The following is a 17,075-nucleotide window of genomic DNA, read 5'->3' as shown; positions in this document are numbered from 1 at the left end:
GCTTGCTCTCTTACTTGTCTCTTACTTCTCTCCCTCCTCTCTCCTCTTTCCTTTCTCTTTCTCTTCTCTCCTCTCCTCTCCTCTCTCCCTCTTACTCTCTTTCTCTCTAGCCTCCCCCCCTTCTACCTTCTCTCTCTCCCCCTGCCTTTCTATAATAAAGCTCTAAAACCATAGAATGTCTCTGCTCATCAAGATCTGCTGCACTCACTCTGGTCAGTGTTGGGAACCTCTTCCCTCATCCCTCTCTCCCATGACCCCGGTGGCTTTAGCAAGGTAGCTCTGGGGTCCCCAGGTAGGGCTGCCCCTTGGCCACCCCCTGAAGAGTAGGTCAGAGGCTTGAATGCCCACCCAGGGATGAGTGGAAAGTGTATGGCAGCTCTCCCACGCCTGACTGACCAGAGAATAGGTAAAACTCTGGTTGAATGTGGGCCCCCCCCCCCTCTTCCCCTGGGCCCCCCTTTTTGTTCCCAACAGACAGTGCCCAGGAATTGCTGAGTACAGGACAGATTCATACTTGGGTTTCCAAATGCAGAGCTCTGTGGAGAGGAGACAGGCCTATAGGTAGCCCTTGGGAGCAGTGCCTCCTGGGACAGGTGTGTAGGCAGCCCTGTGGGTAACCCTTCAGATCAATGCCTCCTGGGGTATGTGATTTTGGCTCCTACTGGTTTGCTGCACAGGCACTGAATCATGGTTCAGACTGAAGTGTGAGGTAGAAACTGACACCAGAAATTGGTAGATGAGAAACTGAAGATCGGAAGAGAAGGGAGAAGAGTTTTCTGATGTTCACCATTGCTCCTCGGTGCAGCTGGTTACCTGGCTCCTGTGTAGCACATCTGTCCTGAACCATATCATACCATATTACCTAGAAATAGATTCCCTCAGCAATACTCTTAATTACATTTTCCCTGCCCTAACTGGGCCTTCAGAAGTTTGCTGTTTTGTAATTTACTTTCTAATAGCTTTGCTAAATGACTCAGTAATATGATCAATTTATTTAAATGAAGACTAATAGAGCTTAATACACATATTAGCATTTTAACAAGGGTCATCTGCAAATTAAATCTTCTCTTTGGAAGACATATTTCTCCAATTAGAGGAAGAAATCTAACCCTGAGAGTCATGCTAGCTGGTAAGCCAGATATCTCTGTTAAGGGGGCAGCTTATACTTTCTACTCTACCTTGATCTGAAAGGAATGGTGGTGGGAGTGATGACAGTTACTAAGCTGTGGGCTTTTAGGTTTTCTTATGTAAATCTTCCACTTTTCACATTTCTTCATTTACCAAGAGCCAGACCACACAGCTAAAGGCCACCCACCCTCCTCTCTTCCTTCCTTGCCATTTCAACCCATGACCAGCCTTCATAAATGAAGACATTCTTTTTCAACAACTCTGGAAAGGCCAGTGGCATACCAAGCCACACTGCAATAAACCTGAAAGTCACAGAGGGACCAAGTCTCCATAAGGCAGCAGGTAGAACTTGCTGGGAAGTCATGAGTCAGGCAACTGACTCATGAGTGGGGGTGGCCCTAGCCACATTATTTAACCTTTTTGCACCTCTTAGTTTTTCATTGCTGTGCTTGGGGTAAGTGTCACAGCTTTTACTAAAAGCGTAGTCACCAGCCTGAAGCACTATTGCAACATAGTGGGACCTGTAACCTCCAGCAGAGTGGGAAGAAGGTAGGTCACTGGAAGTGTGACCTTGAAGGTGATGCTGACACTGTACTGCCTTCTCTGTCTTTGCATCTTGGTTGTCACGAATGAGCAGCTTCCTTCACCACAAATGCCCAGCCACAAATTCCCCAAACAGGCTAATGGCTTGAACTCTGAGCCCAAACTCTCAAAGTAAACTACTATAAACCTGTTTTCTTTTCATTGGTCCATTCAAGGTATTTAGTTATAGTAATGCAAAGCTGACTGATAACCACTGGAGAATATAGTTTAGTTCATGGAGTTGGTTCACATAATTAACTAACTTTATATAGCTAAAGCAGTTTGTTTTTTTTCCCAAGTGGGGCAGATTTGCCTGCCAGGAAATATTTAGCATTTTCTATAGATATTTTAGTTTGTCTAGTTGGATCGCTTGCAGGGAGCAGAGAGGCTAGGGATGTTGCTAAATAGAAGAAAATATACATTCTATATCAGAATTAGTCACCATATAACAGGTGAGAGAAAGCCCCAACTAGATATCTCTCGACACCAAATGAAACCTCCAGTACTAGGAAGGGGCTACAACTAACTGAGTTGTTGACCAAAGAGACCTCATGGAAACCCTTAAACAACCAGGCTATTGCCAATGCTATTGGTTATTTCCACAAACTGATGCTAAGGCTGTATTCCTGAACTGCCAAATAGAGAAGTATAGCTGCTGTCTACCTAAGGCCCTTTTCTCCTACTGACTAGTATTCATGGTATTAGAGCGTATCTTGCATGCTACCAGAGGAAAAATGTAACACTAACCCAGCTACAAACCCTTTGTCTACAGTGGTGTCCTGCCTTCAGTATACACTGGTACAATAGTGTCACAAAGCTTATGGGAGTGACCACTCTCTGACTGCATTTAATTGAGCATGAGATGGAGCACATTGCCTAACACTGCTTGTGTAGAACAGATAGGCCATGGGCGTAGGGGAAAACCAAATATTGTTCTGTTAGAGGAATGTAGCAATGAGTTTTAAAGGCACCCTACCATAATCAGGTCAGTGGCTTGCTCACCTATTAACAGAGACGCTTCCTTCACCCTGCAATAGATGAGAAGAAACAGACAAAGCAGAGCATAAGAGACCGTGAAACACTTGGTCATCAAATCCTCTTTTCAGGACTTTGGGAACTCTACAGATGAAGAGATGGGAAGATTGTGAAAGCCAATGGGTACTTTCTCTGGCTCCTTCATTAGGGCCCTGTGTTACATCCAATAGATGACTGTGAGCATCCACTTCTGTATTTGCCAGGCATTGGCATAGCCTCACAAGAGACAGCTATATCAGGGTCCTTTCAGCAAAATCTTTCTGGCATATGTGATAGTATCTGGGTTTGGTGGCTGTATATGAGATGGATCTCCAAGTGGGGCAGTCTCTGCGTGGTCCTTCCTTCAGTCTCAGCTCTGAACTTTGTAACTCCTTCCATGGGTATTTTGTTCCCCATTCTAAGAAGGAGCAAAGTATCCACACTTTGGTCTTCCTACTTCTTGAGTTTCATGTGTTTTGCAAATTGTATCTTGGGTATTCTAAGTTTCTGGGCTAATATCCGCTTATCAGTGAGTGCATATCATGTGAGTTCTTTTGTGATTGGGTTACCTCACTCAGGATGTATCAATGGCAGGAGAGGCCCTTGGTACTGCGAAGATCATATGCCTCAGTACAGGGGAATGCCAGGGCCAGGAAGCGGGAGTGGGTAGGTTGGGGAGCAGGGCGGGGGGAGTGTAGAGGGGGCTTTGAGGATAGCATTTGAAATGTAAATGAAGAAAATAAAAAATGCCTTAAAAAAACAAAACAAAACAAAAACCAATGGGGATAGAAGACACCAAGGAAACAAGGCCTTGTAGATATAGCAGGATTGATGTATATCTGCAGTCACAGAGACTGTGGCAGCATGCACACAGCCTGAACAGATGGGGTTCCAGCACTGTGAGGGGAAGCAGACACAAGCCCCCATCCCTAGCCCAGAGACTATCTCCAATTAATAGTCACAAAAGAAAAAATATTTTTCTCCAATGGAATCTTATTGGTTATAAAAAACACACTTACGGGCAGGCCCCAGCCCAGCAGTTAGAAGAACAGTATAAAACAAAACCAGTGATATTTATGGAGGGTTGGGTTGTTTTTTTGTTTGTTTTGTTTTAATTGATGGGTTTTGGGGGGTAATTTGGGTTTTGTTTTTTTAATTCATAATGCTTTCTCTGGTCTCCCCTTTCTCCCCTTAGTGTTACCTGTCCTCATACAAAGGAGTCCTGTACCTCAAGAAATTATTTCTTAAAAAGCTGGAGTTGCTCATGGTTACTGTAACATGTGTCTTTATTTTTAGAATTGAAGAGTTAGCTACTTCATGTGTAGACCTCATTCCTTGCTTTTCAGGATCCAGTAAGAATGTGGAAACTTTAGCTAAGAGATCAAATCAGGAAGCAGGTAACATAGGACTGATTGTTTGCCTTCAAGTGTAATGGCTGTATGGCCAACCCATATACTGCTCATATAGGTAATTAATAGTTTCTAGAGAGTGAGAAACAAACAGAAGGATCTGGTCAGCAAGCACCATTCTGTTCATGCCATACAGAGAAAAAGCAATGTACCAGACCCAGAAACAATCCATCTTTATCACATCATACACCCAGGAAGGTTTCAAAATAGTAGACTACAGGAAAGGCTATATGTGCAGTCTGCGACACTTTCTGCACTGCTACATGAAGCCTCTCACTGTCATGTACCGTAATTGTTTGTAGTTCACACCTTACCCATGAACAGAATGTTGTGCTGGAGGCAATTAGACAGAGGCTGATAATTCAACTCCCATCTCCTGCATCTTGAAAGTTTCATCTTTACATATGGTTGCTTATCATGTGTGAATAGTGTTGATAATTTTGCATGTAATTTCAGTCAGTCTGCTGACACAATTTGCTTTCAAAAATGCTTAGTAGAGCTCAAAGAAATCTTTTCTATCAAGGCAGTAACATTTTGTTCAAATTTTCCATTAACTTCCCTGAATACACAGTTAGTGCTCATTTTCCAGCAGTGGTGTGCATTCATGAAGCACAGTGTGAGAAGTGGGGATTTGGTAGAGCAGGGAAAATTATAATCAATTCATTCATTTAACTGCATGTTGATGCACAGTAATGACAGGACTTTTCAACAGCATTCCAACTGTTAAGTAAATAGCAGTAGCTTTGGGATGGCGGGGAGAGCCTGGGCTTTAGAGGCATTAAAGATCTGCTAGGGTTTGGGAAACAGTAACCTTTCATTGCAATTTCAAAAAGTCAGGGGTCTGATATGGCAGTTTCCATGTGGCATGTATGCATAAAAACTAAATAACCAGCTACATGCCACACCATGTTTTACATGCAAGGGTACCACCATAAGCAATGGAAGCAGATCTATAGATAGCAGGTGCTGGTAACGTTGGTAGAACCATCCTTTGAAACACTGCCTCCTTGGGACCACTGAGCCTATGGGGTAGAGGTTATGGGCTCAATTTTGGACATATTGCCATTGAGAATCTTGTGGGAAGTGATTACTTGGATCTACATTAGAAAGAAAACCACCAGGATAGATGCAGTTATTTCATGATTTAGATATGTTAGTCTTCAAAGCAATATTCGTGTCATAATTAGGGGAAACCATATAGAAGGTAGCCACGAAGCTGTGACTGTTCTTCAAGAACTACAAATTACCTATACTTTTTGAAATAATAATGCTGCACTATTTATTTCTCCCCCTACTCCCTTCAGTTCATGAAGTAATGATAAGAAACTAGCAAGCTCTGTTTACTTATTTATGGCCCCAAAAGGAAAAAACAAACCCAGGTCCATGGAGAGTCTTAGATGGCTGTTCCCTGTGCTTATTTGTCTTTCTTATGACTGGGTGATGGCCTGGGAGAGCCAGCATGCTAGCACAGAAGCTGGGCTTTCAGAGCATGCAGCACTTTCAGATGGGCAGTAACTAGACCACCCTTGCATAGAAGGAAAGCAAATAGAACTTCATGATGAAAGGGTTATAAAAGAATTTGTAGCCATGCTAAGTAACTACACAGAACATATTATGCTAAAATAGAAAAGCATAAAATAGTATGTCATCTCAATATTGCAATTGATGGAAGCAGCAGATTCCTGCTACACTCACCAGGTGGTCCTCCCACCTTTCCAAACAGGGGGGTTACAAGATCAATGCGGGTATCCCAGGGTAAGCAAAATGGGTGCATGTCAAAGAAGCCAGGTTCTGAGTGAGGTGGTGAGACACTGCGTATGGGTCCAGTTGTGTGAGCTGAGGGTAGATAGCTTGAGCAGAGGAGTCATACATCATGCTTAGGTTCTGCAAAGCATCACTGCATGCTTTCGAGAGCCAGCGGAAGCTGGAAAACCAGAGAAATAATAGTGGCTCAGATAAAAGTATCAGCAGTGGGTGTGATGAGGTGTTCGATTCTAGACATAATTTGAAAGAAATTTCAATGGAATTTGTTAAAGAACTGGATGTTAATTGTGAAGGAAAGGGTAATTGGTAACTTTAAGTTTTTGGCTTGGTTATCTAGAAAGACAGTTGACCGTAGCTGAGATGAGAAAGACTGGTTAACGAAGAGTTAAATATGGACAGGGAAAAGCCAACTATGGTTAATTCCTCCAAAATTCACCTGTTGAAACTCATCAACAATGTGATAAGAAAGGCATTAAAGACATCTTTCCTCTTAAAATAGCAACACTTCGTGTGTGGGCTATTAACTGCTCTGAATATGGTACCGATTTTCCAACAATGCCGTGCATTCATGAGCCACAGCAAGATGTAGGGATTTGGTAAAATATCAAAAAGTATGTTATATCCATTCACTTAACTGCATGCTGATGTAGAGTTCGGTGTCTGTTCTCATGAATGGGTTAGTGACCTTACAGTGAAGTACATTATATCCATTCACTTAACTGCATGTTGATGTAGAGTTTGGTGTCTGTTCTCATGAATGGGAGACATAGGGAGCTCCCCACTCCAGTTTGACTTCCTGTCCCTTGAACCTCGTGAGGACATAGCATCATCTCTTTTAACCTCTGTCACTTCTAGTATAGACCTTGTAAAAGTACTTTGTTTTGGAGGGTGCAGCATAGAACACTATCTTGGAAGTAGAGAGCAACCCTCACCAAAGACCACCTCTGCTGTGGTATTGGACTTCTCAGCCCCCCAAATAGCAAGAAATATATTTATTTGTAACTAGTGAGTGTTTTGTTATAATGGCACACAGATTTAACAGAGTATCTAAATGGAGACTCAAAACACATTTGAAGTTCAGAAGAAAGGCAAAGAGGAAAAGTAAACCCATGGGGTTACCATTACTTAGATGTAAATATGTAAGGAAAATGTGTACCTTAATGGCTGGGAAGGATGGAAGGTGGTGCAGGTTGATACAGAAAAGATAGTCTGTGGTCTTTCTTTTCCATGGGAAGGTGGGACTCATCTACACTTCTAATTTTAAATATAAGGGGTTCAAGTATTGAGTTATTAAATACTAATACTATGATTCCAGATAGTCCTTGTGGGGCTGAGAAAAGGGAAAGTGGCAGTGGATAAATGGGTGGATCATGTTCTCAGATGGATCAGTGTGCACCGTGCCCGGCCCAAGTGAATGGCTTCTGAGTACTGAGTTCACAGATTGAATGTGCTAATTCAATGCCAAGTACTCTTTACTTCTAAGTATTTACATTCTCCCCATTCTCAAAGTATAAACATGTTGAATTTTACCATTAAATAATGTTTTCCTCTAAGGAGATTTAGCATGGGATGTTTTTTTATTGTCAAACTCTTTTCTTACCCAGATGTTTCTGTGTGGTGATTGTTGCTTCTTTGAATCATGCTCAGTAGAGCACGTGCTTCAGGTTGTGTGGAAGAGATTGGACTGGTAAGGTGGAGAGCTTTGGCAGCATCTCACCTCCACACATGGCCACACATGCACGCTTACCTGTACACTTCCCTCAACACTTACACAGAAAGACTGTCTGTAGCAGCTCCATTCGTCATATTCAAAACTGAAAACAATCAGATATTCATAGAATACATTTTGAAACCTCATGTTCTTATAAGACACTTATATAACATAAGTAAGCCTCCTAGACATTATGTAGAAATAAACAAATCAGAAACTGGGAAATTTATTCTGTGGTCATCCTCTAGGTGGTGGTGGTGGTGGTATTGACTGGAAGGGGACACAGCAGCTTTCTGGAGTGGCACAGTTACCCGTTATCTTAAGATAAGTGGTGTTTACAGCGGTGCCACTGAAGTTGAGCTATACATTTTACAATTATGTACTCCACGCTGGACTTAAAAAACCTTAACTGTAGCAGTGGTTCTGTGGTTGACTTGCTATTGAACCAGCCCCTGAGTCAAGGAGTGCCATTAGCTCAGGGTTCAAAACAACAACAAACTTTATTTTAAAACGTATATAAAATAAAAACAGGGAAGCATGTAGGAAGTACTGACCACTGGCCTGTTTAAACCAGTCCTGTGCTTTTCCTTTGTCTGGACTTGCTCTTGGCTAAGGCAAGGGGTTACAACTGAAGCCTGTAGGCCTGCAGTGATTCTCAACCGAGATTCAGTCTCGGTAAGACTAAGACGAGGGCAACAGGCGGAGTCTCCATGGGGTTCAGTTGTCATGGGAATCTCATTTTTAGATACTTGCAGAGATTGGAAGACGCCACATTCAGCGTAACATACTCCTTGTAAAGACCTGTGATCTGTGATGCTGAGAATGTGTAAGGGACTTCCTAAGAGCACAGCAAGACATGGAAATTAGTTCCAGAATGTCGTATCTCAGTACATTCATGGATGTGAGTAGAAGTTTTAGATATGCATACGGATTTTAAAAACCTCATAAATTCATACATCTGAAAGTGTACTGATTAAATAGTGAGTCCATAACAGAATCTTCAAACAGCAGCATACTGAATGGTGAGCTGGGCTTTGGAGGCCGAGTTTTAAGTCACGACTCAATGAAGAAGACTTGTAAACACTCCCCAAGATAAATGGAACAGTTGTGACTTGATAATTCTGATTGTAAGCAGGGGTAGCAGCAATGAAATTAAAAAATGAAGGAGAGAAGAATCCATAACAAAAAATAGCCAATAAAAAAAAAAAACAATAACCAAAGAACATTAGGAGAAAAATGGAACTCATCAGTCTTTCTAGGTATGACAGATTAATTTACTTTCAGGTTCATCCAGCCATGTCCTTGATGAATACAGGGATGTCACTTATAGACATGGTCTTTATAACCTTGTTCTACTAAATATCTGTTACTGGCTGGAGGAGACCCAGGAACTGAAATGCCACAGCTTGTGCCGGGTGGTGGGGATTTGTATGCCGCCCTCCAGGGGCACACTAGCCATCTCAGTAGGTGGGACCGGGCCGTAGAGTTTTTAGTGTAATGTGTAATAATCAATCCGTTTAGTTCTTTCCCTTCAGGGTTTCAACTCACGTCAGGTAACAGTACACCAAGCTCAATGATGAGAAGCTTAAATGAGTATGCTGACTTGCATTTTTCATTATACCTATAGTAGCCTAAATAAAATACAGAATATTGGCAAGCAATTCTGGTGTAAAGTATGGACTGTTTAGTAAAGTCAGTCATATTTGGTAACAGGGCCTGAAAGCAATCTGATATTGTTAAATGGCATAGGGCTCCATGATTTATGACTTGCGATTATTCAGGTTCAGTTCTGCCTCTGTTTGACTTGCCCTTATAACAGGGAGTCATCTTTAAGATGGTATTTCTGGCAGAATTCTGAGCCAATGGTAGACTTGGGAGTTGTCGCTTTGTGCGCTGTAAAGAAAGTCATGGCCATCAGTGATGTTCTACAAAGAGTAGTAAAATGAAGGGAATCCCAAGTCTATCCAGCGATGTTTACATCACGGATGCCAATGACCAGATCTGTCTCGCAGCCAGGCACATGTGCAAGTGGAACACACCTCTCATCTCAGCACTCGCAAGGGTTAGGCAGAAATAGCCTGAGTGTGAGGCCAGCCTAAGGTATATAAGGACACCCAGTCTGTCTCAGTCTCCTCCCTTCTCCCCTCTTCCGTGTGTGTGTGTGTGTGTGTGTGTGTGTGTGTGTGTGTGTGTGAGTGTGTATGTGTGTGTGTGTGTGTGTGTGTCTTTGTCTGTCTGTCTGTCTGTCTGTCTGTTTGTCTGTCTGTCTGTCTATTTCTTTAGGTGGGTATGTGCACCTGAATATAGTCACTCAAGCCAAATAGGTTTGGTCCACTAAGCCTGGAGTTATGGCAGCTGTAAGCCACCCGACGTGGGTTATCAGATCTGAACTTGGGTCTTTTTCTAGATTAATGGTGCATTCTTCTGTTGATGTTTTCATGATCTAAAGATACTCATTTGATTTTAAAATCCTTTTTTGAGATTTTAGTATAGTTACATCATTTTCCCTCCCCTCCCTCTGATTGCTACATCTACAACATGACTCCTATACCTAAGGCTCAGGGATCCCTTCACAGGAAGGGGTGGAAAGAGTGGAAGAGCTAGAAGAGGGGGTTTGCTGTACAGCTGTGTCCTCTATGACTGTCAGAGGCTCCACCCCTGAACAAGACTGCTAGCTAAACAATAACCTGGACAAGAATGGAACCAGTGCACTCTAAGTCACTGGGCCACCTTCCCAGAATTAGTAATACTGAGCAATGTGTGCAACAGGCAGAGTGTCCACCAAGAGTAAGGCAAAGGTTTCACGGGGAACACACCCTAACTGGAAGTCTGTCTCCCACGGCCCCTCGTTTTACTGTATGAGACCTTGAGCCACCCCTTGCTCTGCTCTGTGTCATTCTTCTCATTGTCCCTCTAACTTTCCTGACTGCTCTTTCTTCTCTTAGCTGCAGTCCCTCTTTTGGGTGACATGCGCCTCTCTATCCAGGCATCTGGTTTTCTGGGTAACTGAACCACATAACTGTCACAGGGCCTGGAGAGCAGTCTCCATTACACAATACTATATGTATACGTGGGGCCCTCATTAAGTCTTGACACAGCACCTCAAGTCCAACTTTTCCAATAAGTTAGTTTCTCAAATGTGATTACATCAGAAGAATCAAAGGATGTGGCTATAGAATTAAATAGGAGGGTGAGCTGCTATAAGAAAAGACGCAGTGGTCTATGTGATCCATGTAACCTACTATAGTTGTCTAAAGTAATGGACATTAAATGAAAACTTCACTTCCTTGGTTTTAACTAGCCATATATCAAGTGCTAACTAGTGGCCCATAGAGAGTGACTACTTCATTCCACAGGTATAAACAAAACATTATCATCATCACATAACGGATAGAACGAAATGTGTTGGTGCTCAGGGCTGTGTCACTTCCAAAGCCCAGTTTCTTTTGTGGTCACTGCCAGGCACTTTGGCTGTATATGAAGGTGGTTATCTCCTGCAGCTGATGGGAGCATGTCAGGCTGGGGGAGCCTCACATGACTGAGGACTACCCTGTATCCAACAAGGACTTTGGAAATCCTGAAATTTACTAATTATAGTAATAGAAATCTAGTCACTGTAGCTTCAGACTAAATCCAAAGCCTGTTTCACATGTAAGCTGACTGTTAGAGGGTTTTACTACATACTAATTCACCCAATAATTACAGCTATCTCAGGCCTTATGTGGTGTTCATACTTTTCCATTCAGAGCTCCTCAACTACCACTCACCACTGTAGAGATCCTGGCACTCACAGTGACAGTGGACATTTTCATTGCCACTGACAGGAATCAGCTTATTGGTGTACAGTATAGGCAAGTACAAGCATCCACCTAATCCATCATAATTTTTGGTACACCTGGAAAATGACTATTATAGACTTCATATTTTTTCTAGAATTGGAGCATTATAATTATTTAAATTGTTGATGAAGGTTATACCACTTAAGCACTTTATTACAAGACAAATATTTAGGCAAATGGATGGATCTGGAGGATATCATCCTGAGTGAGGTAACCTAATCACAAAAGAACACACATGATATGCACTCAATGAAAAGTGGATATTAACCCAGAAGCTCGGAATACCCAAAATACAATTCACAAATCACATGAAGGAAGATCAAAGTGTGGATACTTCAGTCCTTCTTAGAAGGGGGAAAAAATATCCATGGAAGGAGTTACAGAGACAAAATGTGGAACATAGACCAAAGGAAGGACCATCCAGAGACTGCCCCATCTGGGGATCCATCCCATATACAATCACCAAACCCAGACACTATTGTGGATGCCAACAAGTGTTTGATGACAAGATCCTGATATAGCAGTCTCCTGAGAGGCTCTGCCAGTGTCTGACAAATATAGAAGTGGATGCTCACAGCCATCCATTGGACTGAGCACAGGGTCCAGTATTGGCTAGCTTTGTGTCAACTTGACACAGGCTGGAGTGATCACAGAGAAAGGAGCTTCAGTTGGGGAAATGCCTCCATGAGATCCAGCTGTGGGGCATTTTCTCAATTAGTGATCAAGGGGGAAGGGCCCCTTGTGGGCGGGACCATCTCTGGGCTGGTAGTCTTGGGTTCTATAAGAGAGCAGGCTGGGCAAGCCAGTAAAGAACATCCCTCCATGGCTTCTGCATCAGCTCCTGCTCCCTGACCTGCCTAAGTTCCAGTCCTGACATCTTTTGGTGATTAACAGCAATGTGAAAAGTGTAAGCTGAATAAACCCTTTCTTCCCCAAACTGCTTCTTGGTCATCATGTTTGTGCAGGAATAGAAACCCTAAGACAGTCCCCAATGAGGGAGCCAAAGAAAGGACCCAAGGAGCTGAAGGGGTTTGCAGCCCCACAGGAGGAACAACAATATGAAATAACAGTAACCCCAGAGCTCCCTGGGACTAAACCAACCAAAGAGTACACATGGTGAGACTCATGGCTCCAGCCGCATATGTAGCAGAGGATGGCCTAGTCGGTCATCAATGTGAGGCAAAGCCCTTGGTCCTGTGAAGGCTCTAAGCCCCAGTTTGGGGGAATGCCAGGGCCAGGAAGCTGGAGTGGGTGGGTTGGTGAGCAAGGCAAGGGGGTTGGAGATAGGGGGTTTTTGGAGGGGAAACCAGGAAAGAGGGTAACATTTGAAATGTAAATAACGAACATAGCTAATAAAAAGAAAATATCAGTGGTGCAAAGGGACCTTGTCCCATTGGACAGGGAGTCCTGTGGAGACCCTGTGCTGAGGTGTCTTCCTGCCTCACCTCCTGCTGTCATCCTCCACCTGCTGCCTGTGCCTCTTCCCCCTGGCTTTCTGCTATTTCAGAGACTGAGAAAATGAACAAGCTCCTGTGTCTGTCCCATTTGCTCGCCGTCCCTGGGCTGGAACATGGATTTCCTATGGGCCTGCTCCCCCATTCCACATGATGGGTCAAGCATCAGAAGTCATTCCTAATCTCTCTCGTGCCCTCTTCAGTCTCTAGCCTCAAATGTTTCATTTCCCCAAGCATCTCTCACCCTGTCTACACTGAGGCTGAAGATCCACTTGCTATTTCTCTCCTTGGCTTTCTCCACACAGCAAGGAATTTTCCTTGTTCACCATTAGACACAGGGCAGACATGCAAGCAGAACTTCAGTTTGGGGAGACAACTCGGTCACATAAGTGTTTGCCACTCAGGACCCCAGTTTGATTTCCAGCATCCAAATAAAACCCAGATGTGACAATGTGTACCTGTGGTCCCAGTGCTGGGTAGGCAGAGACAGGATGATCTAGGACTTGCTACAGAGCTAGTCTAGCTGAACGGTGAGTTCCAGGGTCAGTGAGAGACCCTCTCAGGAAAAGTACGGTAGAGAACAACTAAGGAGGATACCCACTGTCAACCTCTGATCTCCACATGTAAGCACCTCACACACACACACACACACACAAATCAGATGGCAAGGAATCTTGAAGTCTAAAGTATTTAGGAGTTGAGAATTCATAGCATAAGTAGATACTAAGATTGGCTTTCCTCAAAGGTAAGAAAACACCCTTTATGAACATACGATGCATTAAATATTCCAGTGCATGTTATGATCAGCATCCTTTCTTTAAGCTGAGCAACCCAAGTTTGAGTAGTTGCCTGTCCTCCTTGAAACTTCTCCCCAGTGAAGCTGCAAGGCAACTTTGGGTTTTGCTAAGTTGCATCCAGGAACAGCTTGACGGTTTCCTTACTGCTTGCAGCCTGCAGTGCCTACAGAGACCTCCACCCCACTGTAGTTCCTGCCAGGCAGTTGTCACAGCATTAATTAAACTGGAAGAAGAAAGGCTTTGCATGTCATTTTCTATATTGAATGCCTTCATGTTATGGATGCATCTCCATGGAGAATCTCATATGCAGACTGAAAACAACTCCCTGGGAACACTACGGAGCTCAGGCAGGATGCTGTAAACAGGGAAATTGCAGCACACTAAAATGTGAGCTCCATCCCATGCACTGTATTTTTTAATGAGAAAGGAGTTTACTCCTTATTCTCTGAGTTACACTTCTGTTTCCTCCCTCAAAGTGTGGGGTCTCTGCATCTGCTTCAAGGATACGACGCTTGTTGCTCCCATATCCAGGACTAGACTCAACTGCCAATGAAGTAAAGGGAACATTTCTCTTGTGTTCATACAGATTGATACGATTTTAGATTTATGTTTCAGATGTGCCCAGGTTTCATACTCATGAACTTTATTCATGCTGCATGTTAAAAGGCATGTTGCATTTTAAGAAACAAACGATATAAGCAAAAACAGGGTACTTGCTACTTCCCAATGGAAGAGTGGAAAGAAGACCTTGGATAGATAAGGGTTTACAACCGCTCATGCCACAGGTCAGCTCAGTGTGACTCTGGATAGCTGGGCTTCTCCAGGCTCCACAGGTAGCCTCTGGATGCCTTCCCCTGAAGGATGCTGAGACCAGAAGATAGCAAAGAACACAGACAACCTAGGACAGCAGCCAGAACCGGGAGGGCCATAATAGAAAATAAAAGTAGTATCATCAGTTGTCACAGACGTTGTCACAGAAGTGCAGGTGTGTTCCTGTGGCACACAGCACACTGTACCTCATCACAAATAACTCCAGTAGCACTGAATAGATACTGTAACTATTATATTAGCTTTTCTGTTACAATGAGCAACTGTGCAAATAGGTCTACCCAAAGCATGTGCTCTCTGCATCCATGACTAAGGACATAGAAGTGCAGCTTGCGTGAACACAGTTTATGCAGAAGCCTCTCCACATATCTGAAACATCACACTGAAGGTGAGATTATTTCTAAATTCTCTTCCTATCCTGCTACGTCCTTCCTTTATTTAGTGAAAGTAACATTCAGTGCTTCAGGGGGTTAGCAGAGAGCAGTGACAAAAACAGCCAAAGCAACATATACAGTACGCCATCGAAAGACAGAGCAGCAGAAGCAGCAGAATGCCAGAGTCGGAGCAGAGTGGTGGTGTCAAGTACTGTGGTGGGCCTCAGAAAGAGTGAGATTTGAAAAAGAGATTTCAATAAGAGAGTGAAGGATTAGTCACATAGTCGTGAGAAAAGCCTGGGGTGGCACACCTGGAAAGGTGAGATGACACAGCAGAAATGAGGCCAGTGTAGAGCAGAGGAGCCAATGAGAGAGGAGATGAAGGCAGACAATGAATGAGAGCACCGATCTATCAGAACTTCCCATGGTAAGGAGTATGGTTTCTAGTCCTAGTGAAATAGGATGCCATAGAGAAGTGAGGCCTGAGCACATGGTTGTAGAATCTCTTGTGAATTATGTGGAAGCATCACCTGTCAATAAAAAGTCGATGGCCTATTAGCTAAGGCAGAAAATAAAAGATGGGACATCCAGCAGCGAGAGAGAGAGAGAGAGAGAGAGAGAGAGAGAGAGAGAGAGAGAGAAATGCTGGAAGAGTCAAGAGTGGAGACTTGACCTGAATTCTAAGGATGTCAGACCCCATGAAACTGAGGAGTGGTAACTAGCCATGTGGCACAGGAAGCCAAGAACAAATGTGTTATGGAAGTTATGAACTAGTTAGGGAATGAGCCAAAGCTTATGGCACCAGCATTTATTTATACATAATTCAGTCTCCCAGCCAGTACCCACTGGTATGAGGCTAGGCTCTCACAGAAGGGCAAACAGTGACTCCAGCCCAAGAACCAGCAAAGGCATGCTAGACCCAATGCCGAGGGAGCAGAGCTACCCTCCATAGATATGTGCTGGCCTAAGGAGCTTGTAAACACAGAAGAGCAGAAGGAACTTTTCCTGGAACCACAGTAGGGACTGAAAAGCCCCAAACTGCTGGACTGGTAAGGTATAAAATTTGAAAACAATAAAAGAGAAACAAGCATTCAGTTTGAAATTAACAAAATGAAGCCCTTAAAGTGAGAGTTAAATAATATTAAAAGGAATTCTCCAAAGGAAAGAATTTAGAGGAAATTAGACACATGAAAAGATTTTAAGTTTGGAAAGCATTAAAAGAAAAATAAAAGATAAAGTTTCTGAAGAAGAGAAAGAAAAATACAGTGAAATCTCCAGAGGAGAGAGAAAGGAAATTAAAGTGGGATCTCAGAAAAAGTCCATTTAGATAAGGAGGACTAAAAAAAAAATTAAATGGTAGATTGAAGATCACGGGACAGAGGTTAGAGAATTCTTCAAATCAGAATAAAGAATGTTGAGAAGATTCCAGTCTGGAACCTATAACAACAGCCAAAATGTCATTCCAGATGAGAAAACCATGAAGACCTGAAGAATTAGCATGGCAGCCAACAGAGATGCAATGTTCTGAGTTAACAATCCAGGGTCTGCTTTGTGATGCTACCTTAGAGCAATGTCATACCGTAGCTTATATGTTTCATTGTATAGACTTTGAAGAATACATATATGTGTATATGTTAGCATATCATATACTTGATGCGTGCCCAGGATTCCGATGGACTTTTGTCTTGAATTCTGAAATAGATGAATCTGAGATTTCACATTTCTCAGAAATGGTGGCTATCTTGGAAATGCCTTTACAGATTGAAGCTGATGATGCTTCAACAGATGTATCCTTTAACGTACAACCATTTTCTTAGGCATTACGACATAAAACATGTTAGATATATCTTACAACCCTACAGGTCAAGCAGTTATGGAGAGACCTAACAGAACTTTAAAGAAAATGCTCACAAAAGAGAGGGGAACTGAAGCTTACGGCCTAGGCATTTATTCATGAATAATTCTCAAAGTCGTTATTCTGGGAACAAAGAGGCTGGGTAGAAAAGCCCATGGCTATGTACACTGGTCTCTTTAGAATGTCCTCTCAGTAGGCTGGGTTTATAATAGGGTGGGATTCCAATTAGAAGGTAGTTCTGAGCAAGAAGGGATAAGTTGTGGTCTACCATGATCAAGGTGGTGAAGTGTGGGTAGAATGTGGTATGTTTTCATAGTGGA

This window comes from Mus pahari, chromosome 2, assembly GCF_900095145.1.
Source record: "Mus pahari chromosome 2, PAHARI_EIJ_v1.1, whole genome shotgun sequence".
Taxonomy (NCBI): domain Eukaryota; kingdom Metazoa; phylum Chordata; class Mammalia; order Rodentia; family Muridae; genus Mus; species Mus pahari.
Note: the sequence above shows the minus strand (reverse complement) of the source record.